Consider the following 16,802-nt stretch of genomic DNA (forward strand, 5'->3'; position numbering starts at 1 on the left):
AAAGGCATGGCAAAGACCAACACAGGGAAGAGACCAACACAAAAGATGGGCTTAACAACAAAATGATGAGAAGGCAATACTAAACATCAAAGCTGGCTGTGTTGAAGTTGTTGTTGTTCAGTTGCTCTGTCATGTCCAACTCTTTGCAACCCCATGGACTGCAGCACGTCAAACTTCCCTGTCCTTCACAATCTCCAGGAGCTTGCTCAAACTCATGTCCATTGAGTTGGCGATGCCATCCAACTATCTCATCTTCTGTTGTCCCCCTCTTCAATTTCCCTCAATCTTTCCCAGCATCAGGGCCTTTTCTAATGAGTTGGCTCTTCGCCTCAGGTGCCAAAACATTGGAGTTTCAGCTTCAGCAACAGTCCTTCCAGTGAATATTCAGGACTGATTTCCTTTAGACTCTCAAGAGTCTTCTCCAACATCACAGTTCAAAAGCATCAATTCTTTGGTGCTTGGTCTTCCTTATGGTCCAACTCTCACATCCATATATGACTACTGGAAAAACCATAGCTTTGACTGGATGGACCTTTGCTGGCAAAATGACATCTCTGCTTTTTAATATGCTTTCTAGGTTGCGTCAAATCTTTTCTTCCAAGGAGCAAACGTTTATTAATTTCATGGCTGCAGTCACCATCTGCAGTGATTTTGGAGCCCAAAAAAATAAAGTCTGTCATTGTTTTCATTGTTTCCCCATCTATTTGCCATGAATCATGGGACCAGATGTCATGATCTTAGTTTCCTGAATGTTGAGTTTAAGCCAACTTTTTCACTGTCCTCTTTCACTTTCATCTAGAGGCTTTTTAATTCTTCTTCACTTTCTGCCATAGGGTGGTATCATCTGCATATCTGTGGTTATTGATATTTCTCCTGGCAATCTTGATTCCAGCTTGTGCTTCATCCAACCTGGCATTTTGCATGATGTATTCTGCATATAAGTTAAATAAGCAGGGTGACAATACACAGCCTTGATGTACTCCTTTCCCAATTTGGAACCGGTCTGTTGTTCAATGTCCAATTCTAATGATTGCTTCTTGACCTCCCTACATTTATCAGGTTTCTCAGGAAGCAGGTAAGGTGGTCTGGTATTTTCATCTACTAGACTACTATGCAAGTGGAGACCATCAGTAAACCTTAGATAGGTGGATGGATCTATGTATCTGAATCTCTGCACAATGGTCTGCAACAGTTACCCTCAGAAAACTATATTATTGACTGCCATTCTGGGGGTTATAGTTGGATATTTTTGGTGTTCAATGCTGAGGGATTGGAGGCTATTCCTGGCATCTAGAGTACAGAGGTTAGGGATGCTGTTAAACATCTTACAACACCTTGGAGAGTTCCTCCCAACAAGGCTGATCCTATCCAAAATATTGAAAGTTCCACAGCTGAAAAACCTTGGTCAAGACAATGCATATCAATAGGTAAGTTTTGATTCATTTTTGAAGCTATATAGGCAAATAAGATCACCTAAGATTTTGGAATAAGAAGAAAAGGGGACCAAAGAGAGAATCTTTGGCAATTAGAATTGTTTAAGTCACAGGGAGGGGTGGGGGTGTCTTTAAAAGAAGCTGATGAAAAAACAGGCTGGAGATGTAGATACAAGAGTTTTACCACTGTTACATGGAAACCAATTGTACTGTTTTTTATTGCTATGTAACAAATTACCCCCAACCTGAACTCAACATCTTAAAATAATAAATATGCATTATCTCACACAGTTTCTGAAAGCCAAGACTCTGAGAGCTTCTCATCCATATGGTTCAGACTCAAGGTCTTTGACTAAGTTTCAGACACATTCTCACCTTGGGGTACACTCATCCAAAGATTCAACTAGGATGAGGGTTTGCACTTCCAAGCTCAAGACTGGGGTTGTTGGCAGACTCAGTTCCTCTCTGGCTGTTGACCATAAGGTTTAGTGCTTCACCACATGGACCTCACAAGAGGGCTGCTTAAAAGCCAGGACAGCTTGCTTCCCCCTCAGTGAGAGATCGCAGAGAGAGAGCAAGAGAATTCAAGGCAGAGGTCACCATCTTTTTATAAGCTAATCTCATTAGTGTCATATATCACATTTGTCATTCATTAGCGAGAGTGGCTGAATCCAGGCCACACTCAAGGGGAACAGAATTCAGCTCCATCTCTTGGAGACTCTCGTTTGGAATTCTTGCTTGAAAGTTGGGGAATAGTGAAGGACAGGAAAGCCTGGCCGTAGTCCATGTGGCATCAAAGAGTGGGACATGCCTCAGAACTGAACACGGACAAGGCGATGGCACCCCACTCCAGTACTCTTGCCTGGAAAATCCCATGGACGGAGGAGCCTGGTGGGCTGCAGTCCATGGGATCGCTGAGGGTCGGACACGACTGAGCGACTTCACTTTCACTTTTCACTTTCATGCACTGGAGAAGGAAATGGCAACCCACTCCAGTGTTCTTGCCAGGAGAATCCCAGGGACGGGGAGCCTGGTGGGCTACCGTCGATGGGGTCGCACAGAGTCGGACACAACTGAAGTGACTTAATGTAGAGTAGCGTAGAACTGAACAACAGCAGCAAACATCAGCAACAGATACAAAATGGACAGCTGGTCAACCAATGAGCTTACTCAGGCGGAGTTTAATACTTGTCTCCTGGTCATATCTGGTCCAGAGAGCAAAGTCCCTTGGTCCACACCTCCTTCAGGGCTCATCTTGGGGAAAACACAGTTCTCAGAGAGAAGTGTACCCTGGGTAGCAGGGAGTATTTGTCAAAGGAAAAAAAAAAAAAAAAAGCTAGCTCTAGCAGAGAGAAGTTAACTTATTTTACCAATTTCACCCTCTGTGGATAGCTGAAACCAGATTTTCATTAAGAAGTTGGCTTATATTTTATGTGAATTTTCTGTGGAAAAAAAAAAAGATAATGGCTGACTTCTGCTGCAAGAATTAGTTTTACCAAGATCAGATAAAGCTCAATGTTTTAGTGAAGACTTAAATATTTCCAAAATATTGACTGGTTTTATCTTCTAGAGGAAAATGTATTGCCAAACGTACAGATTTTACTTTCCTCAAATGTTCCTCATTAGTACATGATGTTATACCCCCTCTTCTACTCATATTGACCATAGGCTAAGAATTGTTAAGGCATTTCCCCTTTGTGGGCTTCAGTACTAAAAACCAACTTGAATTAAAGCAAAGATAAAATGAATTTGACCTATGACTTATTCACAGGCTGTGACCATTCATCCAGCTTCATTATCATCACTTGATTATGTGCTGACTGCCCATCATGTGTATTTCTTGGTGTCATTTTTTCTTGCATCTTCATGGAATGTGGGACCCTGAACTGCATTCCCCGGGAAAACTTACAGCATTGGCATCTGATTTTGCGTGTGCATTTTACACTATGTTTTTCTTGGAGGGGCCTGATAAAAACAGTGTTTAAAGAAGAAATGGCTTTATTACTGTGTCACCTATCGTAATGGAAACGTATACAGTGAGTCACATCTGTGCACAGAATGCACTGAGGACATGAATGTCCTGAGGAACTTGGGCACAGACTCAGTCCGAACGTTGGCATAGGCCCACAGCATCTCAGACGCTGGCAGCAGAAGCTCATTGGAATCATAAATGCTGACCATGGCAACTTATTTGTGGAAGCCGACAGCCAACATTGGCTTCTTTATTCTCAGCAGGATGCAGAATCAGCCTGGCTCACTGATCAGGATCCTCGTGGTTCTCCAGGTGATCAGCCGTATCAGAGACCATCACTAAGTCCATTTACATGGATCAGACTACAGCTGCACCATATTTTCACTACCAGGATTTTTAAAAATATTGCTCATTCGAATTACCATTATAAGTGGTAAAACATGAAAGAGGACAATGCTACTTTAAAAATTATATGTTAACAAGCTAAGGTCAAATTATACATTTTCCAGCAATCAGATCAATCTTGTCAATATTATACTGAAAAGGAACAGTCTACAGCAAAACACTCACCATAGTCATCACTATTGAAGAAATACAAAACTCTTTTGAACTCCTGACATGCTGGAATGTAATTTCTTTGAAAGAAGCCATTTTCATCTCATCATTAAGTTATTGTCTTATAATTCAAGGGTCTGAAAAAGAAACTCAGGTTATAGACCAAAAATATTTTTAAATACTGACAATGAAATTTATTCATTTTGCTAACCTCAATAATTGAATAAGTGAAAGTCTCACTTTTTTTTTAGAAGTCGCAAAATGAAAGAACATCTCATCTCTCCAGCTGGGAAAGAGTGACTAGCTGAAAAAACATTGAATGGTGGATAACCAGAAAGTTATTGAATTTTGCAGCTAACTACCTTTACTCAATCTGACCACAGTATATGCTTGCATTTGATTGTACATATCATATTTGGATGCATTTAATTGGGTTGAGGTGAAACAGAATTATCTAATGACAAGGTAAGTGTGCTTGTCATGGCGACCCACTCTTGCCTGGAAAATTCCATGGACAGAGGAGCCTGGTAGGCTATAAGGCCATGGGGTCATCAAGAGTTGGACGTGACCAAGTGACTAACATACATAAGATAAGATAAGTGTGTGTGCGTGCTCAGCTGCTTCAGTCGTGTCCCACTCTTTGTGACCCTATGAATTGTAGCCTGCCAGGCTCCTCTGTCCATGGGATTCTCTAGGCAAGAATACTGCAGTGGGTTGCCATGCCCTCCTCTAGGGAATCTTCCCAACTCAGGGATCAAACCTGCGTCTCCTGCACTGCAAGTGGATTCTTTACCCACTGAGCCCAACAATGTAAGCATTTGAGGCCTATTTGATTTAAAAAATTCCAATATCGACAAAGGTAGATTTTCACCAAATCAAACTTTATCAACAGTTCCATTCCTATATCCATCTTACATTTTATTCTTCATAAAACTCATATCTAAATGGAATAGCCACAATGACATATTTTGGGGGCAATGATTTTAAATGAAACCTGTGACTTCAAGAACCTCAGAGTTTTACAAATTCCAGCTAAAGCCATTGATATGTTGGGAAAATGTTCTTGCCCTAGCTCTAAGTCTAGAGAAGCCAGGAAGAGCAAGAGGAAGATAAGTCTTCAAGGTCACCCAAGGTTAGTGAACAAGACTTGAAATCTAATACTCCTGGCACCTACTCTGCAATTTTAACCAGTATCTCATTCTGCTTATCTCATTCTGATCTGCCTAATGAGCAGCTGTCGAGCATTAAGCAAAATCATCCCATCCCTTCCTGCTAAAAATACACTGTATATGCCAATGTTCACAAAGGAAGCAAAGGAGATGATGTATAGTTTTCTGTGTCCAGGTGCTTTATTCAGTCCCTGGTCTTTATTTAGTTCTTGACACATTTTGATACTCATCGTGGTTGCTGACACTTCATGACAGCCCCGAATCACCATGGCTGGGAGCAGTTGTCTGAGATCTTTACTCATACACAATTTGAGGGGAAAAAATGGTGCACCAGGCACAAGAGTATTTATGGAGCTAGATCCAGAGTGGGATGGTGTCTTAAGAGACAGGAACATATTTTGACCCACCCTGTGCATTTTCAGTTACTTCTTTCCTGAGAAATTCCAAAAAGAAGCATCTTAGATGAGTATATTATTTACTTTCAAAATAAGATTTTTCTCCTTTTTAAATTTACTCTAATCTTTTTCTTTTCTACTTAATGGCAGAGTTAACATCCAATCACCTAGTCAATAAAATATACTCATTAAAAATAAGTACTAGTTGCACCTAGGCATTTCAATAATATCAGATTAATTGTCTTAATTATCATCATAATCATTCCCCATATTTTAAAAGTACATCTTTTGTTTGCTTTCAAACTACTCTACAAATATATTTGCATATATGCAGTACACTAAAAAGTAGTCTAGAGAACAGTTGTAGGCTGCATGTGCATCAAAATATATTTTTAATTAATTTTTATGCTATTGTCAAGGTTCCTTCCATTTACAGTTAATTACAAAATAACAAGACAAGGATTCCCACCCTCATCACTTTTATCTAACATAGTTATGGAAGTCCTGACTACAGAATCAGAGAAGAAAGAGAAATAATATGAATCCAAATTGGAATGGGAGAAGTAAAAATGTCATTGTTTGCAGATAACATGATACAATACACAGAAAATCCCTAAAGACACCACTAGAAAACTACTAGAGCTCATCAGTGAATTTTATAAGTTTCAGGTTATATAATTAATATACAGGGATCTGTTGCATTTGTATACACTAACAGCAAAGTATCAAAAAGAGAAATTAAGGAAACAGTCTCATTTACCACTGCATCAAAAAAGAAAACAAAACTAAAAAAAAAAAAAAACCTAGGAAGAATCCTACCTAAGGAAGCACAAGACCCGTATTTAAAAAACTGTAAGACACTGATGACAGAAACTGAAAATGACACAAACATTGGACTGGAAGAATCACTATTGCTAAATGACCATTCTACCCAAGACAATCTATAGATTCAATGCAATCCATAGGAAAATACCAATGGCATTTTTCACAGAACTAGAACAAATAGTTTTAAAATTTGCATGGAAATGCCAAAGATCTTGAGTAGCCAAAACAGTCTCAAGAAAGAACAGAGACTTTAAGGCTATACTACAAAGATATAATCATCAAAACAGCATGGTACTGGCATAAAAACAGATATATAGATCAATGGAACAAGATAGAAAGCTCAGAAATAAACTCACTCACTCATGATCAATTAATCTATGACAAAGGAGGTAAGAACATGCAATGGAGAAAATACAGTCTCTTCAGTAAGTAGTACTGACAAAACAGGACAGCTACATGTAAACCAAGGAAATCAGAATACTCTGTAACATCATATACAAAACTAAACTAAAAGTGATTAAAGACCTGAAAGTAATGTCAGATATTATTTATAAATTTTGATACACATGGTACATACAATGAAAGAGCTTCAACTAAGTTCATTATATAGTGCAATCACAAAGTACATTACACTTTAAATGTAAATTTATGATTTTTTCATGTTGTTGCTATTCAGTCACTAAGTTATGTCCTACTCTTTGCAACCCCATGGACTGCAGCACATCAGGCCTCCCTGTCCCTCACTATATCCTGGAGTTTGCCCAAGTTCATGACCATTGAGTCAGTGATGCTATCCAACCATCTCACCTCCTGCTGCCCTCTTCTCCTTTTGCCTTCAAGCTTTCCCAGCATCAGGGTCTTTTCCAATGAGTTTTTCATGCTGTGTGTCTTATAAACAATGACACTTTACATTCAGTGTTTAGACTATATGAGTCGGACATGACTGAAGCGACTTAGCAGCAGCAGCAGCAATTACAAAGATAAATACACAATGTAGAAATTAATCTCAATTGGGATACATGGTGTGATTCATCATAACTGAAACCAGGAGATGAGCTGAAGAAGCTCCAAGGTAGAATGATGAACAGGCAAATTCTGCAAACTTGGTATTATTAGAACAGCTATCAGGACTGGATTGGTGTGTGTGTGTGTGTGTGTGTGTGTGTGTGTGTGTGTGTGTACTCTACGCATTCTAAGAATGTGACAGGTAGATCTTTGACTAGGAAAGCAGACATATAAAGGAAGAAGCAGCTCCACTTTTCTGAGTGTAAAGAAGTAGATCTGTTTAACAGAAGCTGGTGGTATTAAAAAAAAAAACTGAATTGTATCAGAGTCATTATTATATTTTTTAGAAAGGTCAGAGGGAAAGTGCAGAATTAATTTGTGAATGATCTCACTATTAAAGTCATGGAAATGACTTCCACAGTTACCTCTTTGATGAATCTATTTCAAAAATAAAGTGGGATCAAGAAGGTATTTATATCTAACAGTATGTTGATTTATGTGAGGACCCCAAGATTGCTTAGAAGCAAGAGTCACTAAGGAATACTGATTATTGCCAAATTTATGTAAACAGTGATGCTAATTGTCAGATGAATTACAACTCAAAGGCGCCTGTTTAATATGTAAAAAACAAACCCTGCGGTGTCTAGGTGTGGGCATGTATGTGTGTATGTGATGTTGGAGAGTGGAAAGAAAGGGATAAATTCAAATTTAAAAAATGAATTATGCTGTAAACAAAAATAAACTTACTCTAAGATGTTTAAGGAAAATTACAGGCTATACAGTATCTAAACTGACTTTTATAAAGAAACATAAGTAGGAAAAATCATACTGTCTCATATTGTTTCAAATAATGCATGCCTGGCTACCGCAGTCTGTGGAGAATGAGACTCTTAATCCCAAAGTCATGGGCTCAAGCTCCACATTGGGCAGTTGCTTTCCTTTATTTAGGGCTTTCCAGGTGGTATAGTGATAAAGTATCCTCTTGCCAATGCAAGAGACGCAGGAGATTCTGATTCCATCACTGGATTGAGAAGATCCTCTGGAGGAGGAAATGGCAACCCACTCCAGTATTCTTGCTTGGGAAACCCCATGGACAGAGGAGGCTGGCGGGCTACAGTCCACGGGGTTGCAAGGAGCCAGATATGACTGAGCACATACGCACAGGCACATAATCAGTATTATGTGATATCAGCAGACAGACATATAAACCAATTGAACAAAACAAAGAACTCAGAAACAGACATAAATAAATATGTCCCAACAATTTTTGACAAATTTGCAAAAGCACTTTATTAGAAGGACAAACTTCAAAAATGATTTTTGATTAACTGGATATTCATAAGAAATAAATGAACACCTACCTAAAGAACACCTATCTCACATTTTACACAAAAATTAACTCAGAATCAATAACTTAATTATAAAATGTAAAACTATAAAAACATTTGAAAAATAGAAATTCTTCTGATCTATCTAGGTTTGGGCAAAGAGTTCTAGATATGACAGTAAAAACATAATCAATAAAAGGAAAAATTGATCATTTGGACCTCATCAAAGTTATTTTTTTTATATTCTGCAAAAGTAAACCTCTCCAGGTATGAGAATAAGAAGAAAAGTGTATTAGGTAGAATAATGGTGTTACAAATATTTTCTCACCCCAAATTCATTGTTGGTGTGTGTGTTGCTTGGCAAGGGGAAATTAAAATTTCAATAGAATTAAGGTTGCTAGTCAGCTGATTTTAAGATAAGGATATTATCTTTTAAAAATGGAAGAAGGAAGCAGAAAAGATTCAGAAGGCTTTATGTGAAAGCCTTAAGTTAGCATCACTGACTTTGCAGATAGAAGATGTCTATGAGCCAGTGAATGTGGGCAGCCTCTAGAATCTGTAAAATGTAAACAAATTCTCCCCAACAGCCTTCAGAAATGAAAACAACCTACTGATACCTGAGTTTAAGCCCAGTGAGACACATTTCAGACATGAGACCTTCAGAATTGTAATGCAAAATATTTGTGTAAAGTCACTAAGTCTGTGGTTATTGTTACAGCAGCAATAAGAAACTAATACAGTGAACTGCAGACTGAGAGGAAAAAATTATGAATCTGTATCCAACAAGGGACCAGGATCTGGAATATATAAAGTCAAATCCTTGAATGACATAGAGTAGAGATAGAAAACACTAGAATGCTCAAGCACCCTCAGCACTCTGAGTAAAGGAGACCAAAGCCTTGGCCAGCATTTTGAAAATTTGGAACATGAATGCAGGATTCAGTTTTCTCTAAACCAGGGAGAAGCTGGGATTTTTAAATTTTTTGCCTGCTTACCCTGTGCTGAGATGAGGGCTATGGTCAATTTGTTGTTGTTATCGTTCAGTCAGTAAGTCATGTACAACTCTTTGCAACCTTGTGGAGTGTAGCACACCAGGCTGCTCTGTCCTTTACTATCTCCAAGAGTTTGCTCAAATTCATGTTTATTGAGTCAGTGATGCTATCTAACCATAACAGCCTCTGCTACCCTCTTCTCCCCCTGTTCTCAATCTTTCTCAGCATGTGGGTCTTTTCCAATGAGTTGGCTCTTTGGATCAGGTGGCCAAAGTATTGAATCTGCAGCTTCAGCATCAATTCTTCTAATGAATATTCAGGATTGATTTCCTTTAGGATTGACTGGTTTGATCTCCTTGCTGTCCAAGGGACTCTCAAAAAGTATTCTCCAGCAATACAATTTGAAAGCATCGATTCTTTGGCACTCAATCTTCCTTATGGTCCAACTCTCACTTCTCATATCTGTACATGACTACTGGAAAAAAACAATTCTTTTACTATATGGACCTTTGCCAGCAAAATGATCTCTCTGCTTTTTAATATGCTAAGTTTGTCGTAGCTTTCCTTCCAAGGAGCAAGCATCTTTTAATTTCAAGGCTGCAGTCACAGTCCTCAGGAATTTTGTAGCCCGAGAAAAGAAAATTTGTCAATGCTTCCAATGCTTCCACTATTTCCCTTCTATTTGTTGAATACTTGCATGAAAATCCATACTACCATCTTTATTTGCTTTAAACCTAGGGTCCTCTTGCATCAGTATTCAGATTCAGGCAACATAGCAACCATTCTTATGGGCATTCCCTGGAAAAGACAGAACATTGGAAACACCGTATATTTCCTTCCTTCCTTCCTTCCCCAGGAAAAGCTGTGAGCTTGGTGTTTCCACCCAATGGTGTGGCACTTTGCCAAGGGGCGTGATTGCGTGGTAAGAAGGAGGTTCAGATTTTTCAACCAGCTTCGGGGTGGCTGGTTTTGCATTCTCCTGGAGTTCAGGGGACTCTCAACTGGTGTCTGGATTTCTCACATGGGGAATAGGTCCATGTATTGTTGAATTAGTGTATCTGTGGGTGCAAGGAGAATGGATGACATCCCATTCCATCTTTCTGATGTCACTTCTTATATGATTTTGATTATTTTAAATCTCTTAATTTTTTTTCTTGTCTCATGATATGACCTATCTTGGTGAATGTTTTATGTTCATTTCAAATGGGCCCTTCCCTGGCTCAGATGGTAAAGAGTCAGTCTGCAATGAGGGAAACCCAGGTTTGATCCCTAGGTTGGGAAGATCCCCTGGAGAAGGAAATGGCTACCTATTCCAGTACTCTTGCCTGGAGAATTCCATGGACAGAGGCGTCTGGTGGCTACAGTCCATGGGGTGTCATAGAGTCAGACACTACTGAGCAACGAACACTTTGAATAAAATGTGTGTTATTATGTTGTTTGCAGTGTTACATAGTTCCGTTTGTGTTCTGGCCACCCAGTGATCATTCTGAAACCCGGTAGAGGTATATTTTTAATTCTATTGTGTAAGATTGGTTTCATTTCTGAACAACTTGGAGGTGACGGTGTCAAAGCACCTGCATGTGGTTGTTTATGCACAATTGGGTTCATTCTTGAGCTATGTCATAGTCACAATTGTAATGCCGGAGCATGAAGGTCACAGGGGCAGGCAAAATGCTACTTACCACGGTCCTAAAACAGTTGTTTTCATGCTCTGTATTTATGTTTATCTGTATTTAATAGAAGCAGCAGAGTGGAATGTGATTATTAAATTTTCCTTATAAAATAAATCCTCCAACTCATGCATTTCTAATTTAAGTAACTCCAGAAGCTTGGTATCATTTTTAAAAATAGTTTTCTTTCTCCTACTTAAGATGCTCAATTTTTTTCTCTAACTTAGTGAACATATGGAATACAGCTATAATACCATTTCCTCTCCTTGTCTATTAATTCTATCACTTGTATCATTTCTAGGTTTATTTCTCCTCATTGATTTTTTTACTCATTATGAGTTGTATTCTCTCAATTCTTTGTATGCCTGGTAATTTTACATAGAAACCCCTATCATTTTACTTTAGAGGATGCTAGAAATGTTAGTATCTATAGTAGTGTCTGTTTGTTAATCTGGGTTGCATTAGTTATTTGAAAAGACCTTAATCTTTGGACGCTTGCCTTTAAGCTTTGATAGGCAGAAAGAGAGAAAACTTTTGCTGCTCTTGTTCAGTTGCTAAGTCATGTCCAATTTTTTGCAACCCTATGGGCTATAGCCCTCCAGGCCTTTCTGTCCTTGGGATTCCCCAGGCAAGAATACTGGGGCGGGTTTCCATTTCCTTCTCCAGGCGATCTCCACAACCAAGGGATCAAACCTGCATCTCTGGCATCTCCTGCATTGGCAGGTGGGTCCCTTGTCTTTGAGCCACCAAGGAAACCCCAGCATCTGCTCTATCCTTCCCTTTTCACCTTGTGCAGGTTTAACCATCTTTGCATATTTGCCTCATTTCTCTCCTGAAGTCAAGAATACAACCGAAAGTTCTGTCTGATGATGCCACAAAATTATGTATGCAATAACTTTTAGAGAGATGAATGACTATTCAATATAACAGACCTATATGTAAAACAGACTTACTGAATTTTATGCACATTGATCCACATAGTTCCATTTTGAAAGGATTTTATTTCTCTCCCTATGTATTAACTTAGTACATTTGCTAAAGCAAGGTCTCCTCTATGAGAGAGAGTAAATTATGATGAAATCTAATATTAATATATTGGAATATACTATGAAAATACTTTATGGGTTTCTTGGAACACCTATTAAATTCAATAAAAATGAGTGAACATAAAACCAAATGAAGGTGTGCCTGTTTTTTTACGGCCCTTTAACCTGGTGGACCCACCCTTGATCTATGAAGCTAGTATGACATAAAAATGGGCTGTCAGATTTCCCGCATGGTTCTGGTCAACCTCTCCTACACTCTACTTTTAGAAAAAATTAGTACATTTCATTCCTTACACATCACTTGTGCAAACAGCCCTGATATTTAGAGGAGTCCATACATTGAAAGGGTAAAAGTAATTCCAACTGTATATGTTCTTGGTCAGTTGTCAGTCTGTCAAGGAATGTGTTTGAGTTAAATTATAGTGGTAGTGTTTATAGTAAAAGAAAAAAAAGATTAAAACTAGTTTAAAGGTATCCTTAAACACATATTTGTGGAAATGGGAAAGATTGCATAAAAATGCTAACAGTTCTAAAATTTGAATAAGTTGTCCTTGAAAGAATAAATTTACTTATGTCAATTTATTTTAACAAAATGAGCCGTTGATTTTATTTTTATTTATTTATTTTTAATTGGAGGATAATTGCTTTATGGTGCTGGTTTCTGCCATACATCAGCATGAGCCTGCCATAGGTGTGTGTATATATAAATATATCCCCTCCCTCTTGAGGGTCCCTCCTACCTCCCAGCCCATCCAACTCCTCTAGGTTGTCACAGAGCGCTGGCTTTGAGCTCCCTGCATCATAACAGCAGATCCCCACTGGCTATCTCTTTTACATATGGTAGTGTGTGTGTTTCAATGCTGCTCTCTCAATTCACCCCACCCTCTCCTTCCCGCACTGGGTCCGCAAGTCTGTTCTCTACATCTATGTCTCTGCTGCTGCCCTGCAGATAGGTTCATCGGTGCCATCCGCCTGGATTTCATATATATATATATATATTTGCTTTTCTTTCTGACTTACTTCACTCTGTGTGATAGGTTGTAGGTTCACCTGCCTCCTTAGAACTAACTCAAATGTGTTTCATTTTTAATGGCTGAGTGATATTCTATCATAAATATATACCACAACTTTTTTATCCATTCATCTGTCAGTGAACACTTAGGTCTCTTCTATGTCCTGACTATTGTAAATAGTGCTGCAGTGATCATTGGTGTACATGTGTCTTTCAATTATGGTTTCCTTAGGGTATATGTCCAGTAGTGGGATTATTGGGTCATATGGTAACTTTATTCTTAGTTTCTTAAGGAATCTCCATACTGAGCCATTGGTTTTAAATTGCATGTTTTGTTTTTGAGCCTTTCTATCCAGAGTAGATTTTTTTCCCATAGTGACTGGAACAATAGTTTTTGAGTAGGAAGTCTCAGCCAGATACTTTCAGATGTGGCCTCTATCAGCTCACACTAAACATGCTGGTGGGTGTTCCCATCTGAAATCACGTGGCTTTACTCAGACATTCTTTTGCTGCCCAGAACAAGTAGCATGAACTCAAACTAACATATCAAATCTAATTTAATATGTAGTTGTTAGGTTTTGACTTATAAGATGAGAAAAATTTATGGCCAAAGCATAGTAAATGTTTTGAAGCCTTACTTTCTGTGTCTTCTCTTGAAAAATAATAAACAGTGAGACAGAGTAACTGCAGAAAACCCTGGCCCATATTTACTAATAATAAATACTATTAAATCCACTGAACACAAATAAATTCTGTATTAGACAAAAATGTGAAGTATTTAACTATAAGACAATTTATTTGCATTCAGTGCATTTAATAGTATTTATTATTAATAAATATGGACCAGGTCTACATATATATTTATATGTTTAACTATAACAAACACGAATTTAATAATTTTTAAATAAACTGGGAACATTTTCTCTATGAAAGAGACGTGAGAGTTTGACCTATGAATAGTTAATATAGAATGTTCGTTACATAGAACATAGTTACATAGAATGTTCGTATATTTATTTACACTTTCATCATCACATATAAACAATAAATTTTCAAAGACTATTAGCTTCATCAAAATGACTTATGATGGAGGACTCAAATTCTAAATTGAAAACATTATAAGTTCCTAGCCATATGTATTACCTAGAAGAATCTATAAAGTCAATGTTCACTGTGCCTCTTTTCCTACTCAGCTGATTTGCCCTTGAGAAATTTGAGGACCATGTTGGTTTCCTGTTCATGTGTGTGTGAGAGCACTTCATACACACCTACTTAAAACACTGGCAAAATTGTGAACATTAGTTTTTTCAGAAATTCCCAAGTAATAGAAAGACAGCTTATCCTATACAAAGGATCCTCAATATGAGCAAAGACTGACTTCTCCTCAGAGATCATGGAGAAAAGAAAGCTGTGGGACATTCAGCATATTGAAAGGAAAAGATTATTAGTCAAGAATGCCAACATTCAGAGATTTCCCTGGCAGTCCGGTGCTTAAGACTTCACCTTCCAATGCAGGGGGTGTGGTTGATCCCTGGTCAGGGAGCTAAGATACCACATGCCTTGCAGACAAAAAAAAAAAAAACAAAAAAACATAAAACAGAAGCAATATTGTAACAAATTCAATAAAGTCTTTAAAAATGGTTTGCATCAAAAAATCTTTTAAAAAATTGCTTCATTCAGCCAAATTAAGAAGATATTCCCAGATAAACAAAAACAGACAGAATTTCTGGCTAGCAGACCTACAATAAAATCTAAAGGAAATCATTTTGGCCAAATAAAATAAGAACATGCAAAATAATAGGCTAAATGCACATGAAGGACATCAGTAAACAAAACTGGTATGATAAATATAAGACAGAATATAAATGTATTTTTTGGTCAAATATTCCTCTCACGTATAATTTGAAAGACAACTGCATAAAGCAATCGTTATAAAAATGTGCTATTGTTTAATAATGTAAACAGATTTAATTTACCTGACAATTATAAACTGAGGAGGGGGAATGGGGCAAACTGAGGGCAAAGTTTCTATAAAATATTTTAGTACAAACTGGGGCTTCCCTGGTGGCTCAGTGGGTAAAGAACCCACCTGCCAATGCAAGAGATACAGGTTCAATCCCTTCAATCCCTGGGTCAGGAAGATCCCCTCAAGAATGAAGTGGCAAGCCACTCCAGTATTCTTGCCTGGGAAATCCCATGGATGGAGGAGTTGGTGAGCTACAGTCCATGGGGTTGCAAAGAGTCAGACACAACTGAACAGCCAAACAACAGCAACCCTATTGCAGGGCTAGGAGATCCTCAACCCACACAGATGCCCACAATCAAGCTGAAGTCTCCCTTTCTCTGAGAACATCTGAAGATGCCTAGGTGTAACTTCCCAGGGCTTTCTCCACGGGCCCCCCTGCTGTCGTCTCTGCTTGCTCTCAGTTGTCCTTCTGCCCTTTTAATTCCTGGCCACTCCTGGGGATTTCCTATAATTCTGAGGAGCCACTATCACGACCCCCAGAGGGCTGGTGTGTAAACAGCTCCCATGAGAGTAAATAAACAAATAAATAAATGAGTATAGACAGTGCATGATGCCCAAGACTTACCTGCCTAGTAAGGAATCCATTTAGATGGATGGAGATTCTCAGAGTTTCAGAAAAAACTTGGTTCAGATCTTCAGAGAGTGGACTTCCTGGTGCTGCCGAAGACAACAGACTGACCTCCAGGAAACAACGGCAATCACAATAAACACCAGAGAGGAACAGCTTCTATTTTCTTAGATCATCAAAGGTGAAACAGAAATGTAGCAATCACCTGTAACCTTTAGGTGGAGGAAATTAGCATATTCCCTCAAAATATGTTTCTGCATTCACTGTCTGAGACTGTGTCTTCCCCGGCACATTCTGAGTCCAGGTAATGACTCTATCACGATTGTGCCTTTCATATATCTAGCATAAAAAAAGCACATTCTGCTTCAAGCTCTGTAATACAAATGTTCTAATTTAATGCGTGAGCGATTTTGATCCGGCCAATTATTATTCATATTGTTGGGGATGGTTGTTGCCTCAATGAGTCTTTTGAATCAAGTGTGTTAGTTCTCGTGTCCCAGCTTTTGATTTCAGTTTGTAGAGGTAGTCTTTTCACTACATTCCAACAAATATATCCTAACAACCTTAATGGGCTTCCCTGGTGGCTCAGATGGTAAAGAATCTGCCTGCGATGCAGGAGACCTGGGTTTGATCCGTGGGTTGGGAAGATCCCTTGGAGGAGGGCATGGCAACCCGTTCCAGCATTCTTGCCTGGAGAATCCCCATGGATAGAGGAGCCTGGAGGGGGGCCACAGTCCATGGGGTCGCAAAGAGTCAGACACAACTAAGCAGCTAAGCACAACAACCTTAATGTTTCTTCATTCGTA

The sequence above is a fragment of the Bos javanicus genome, chromosome 11, assembly GCF_032452875.1.
Source record: "Bos javanicus breed banteng chromosome 11, ARS-OSU_banteng_1.0, whole genome shotgun sequence".
In the NCBI taxonomy this organism is placed as follows: domain Eukaryota; kingdom Metazoa; phylum Chordata; class Mammalia; order Artiodactyla; family Bovidae; genus Bos; species Bos javanicus.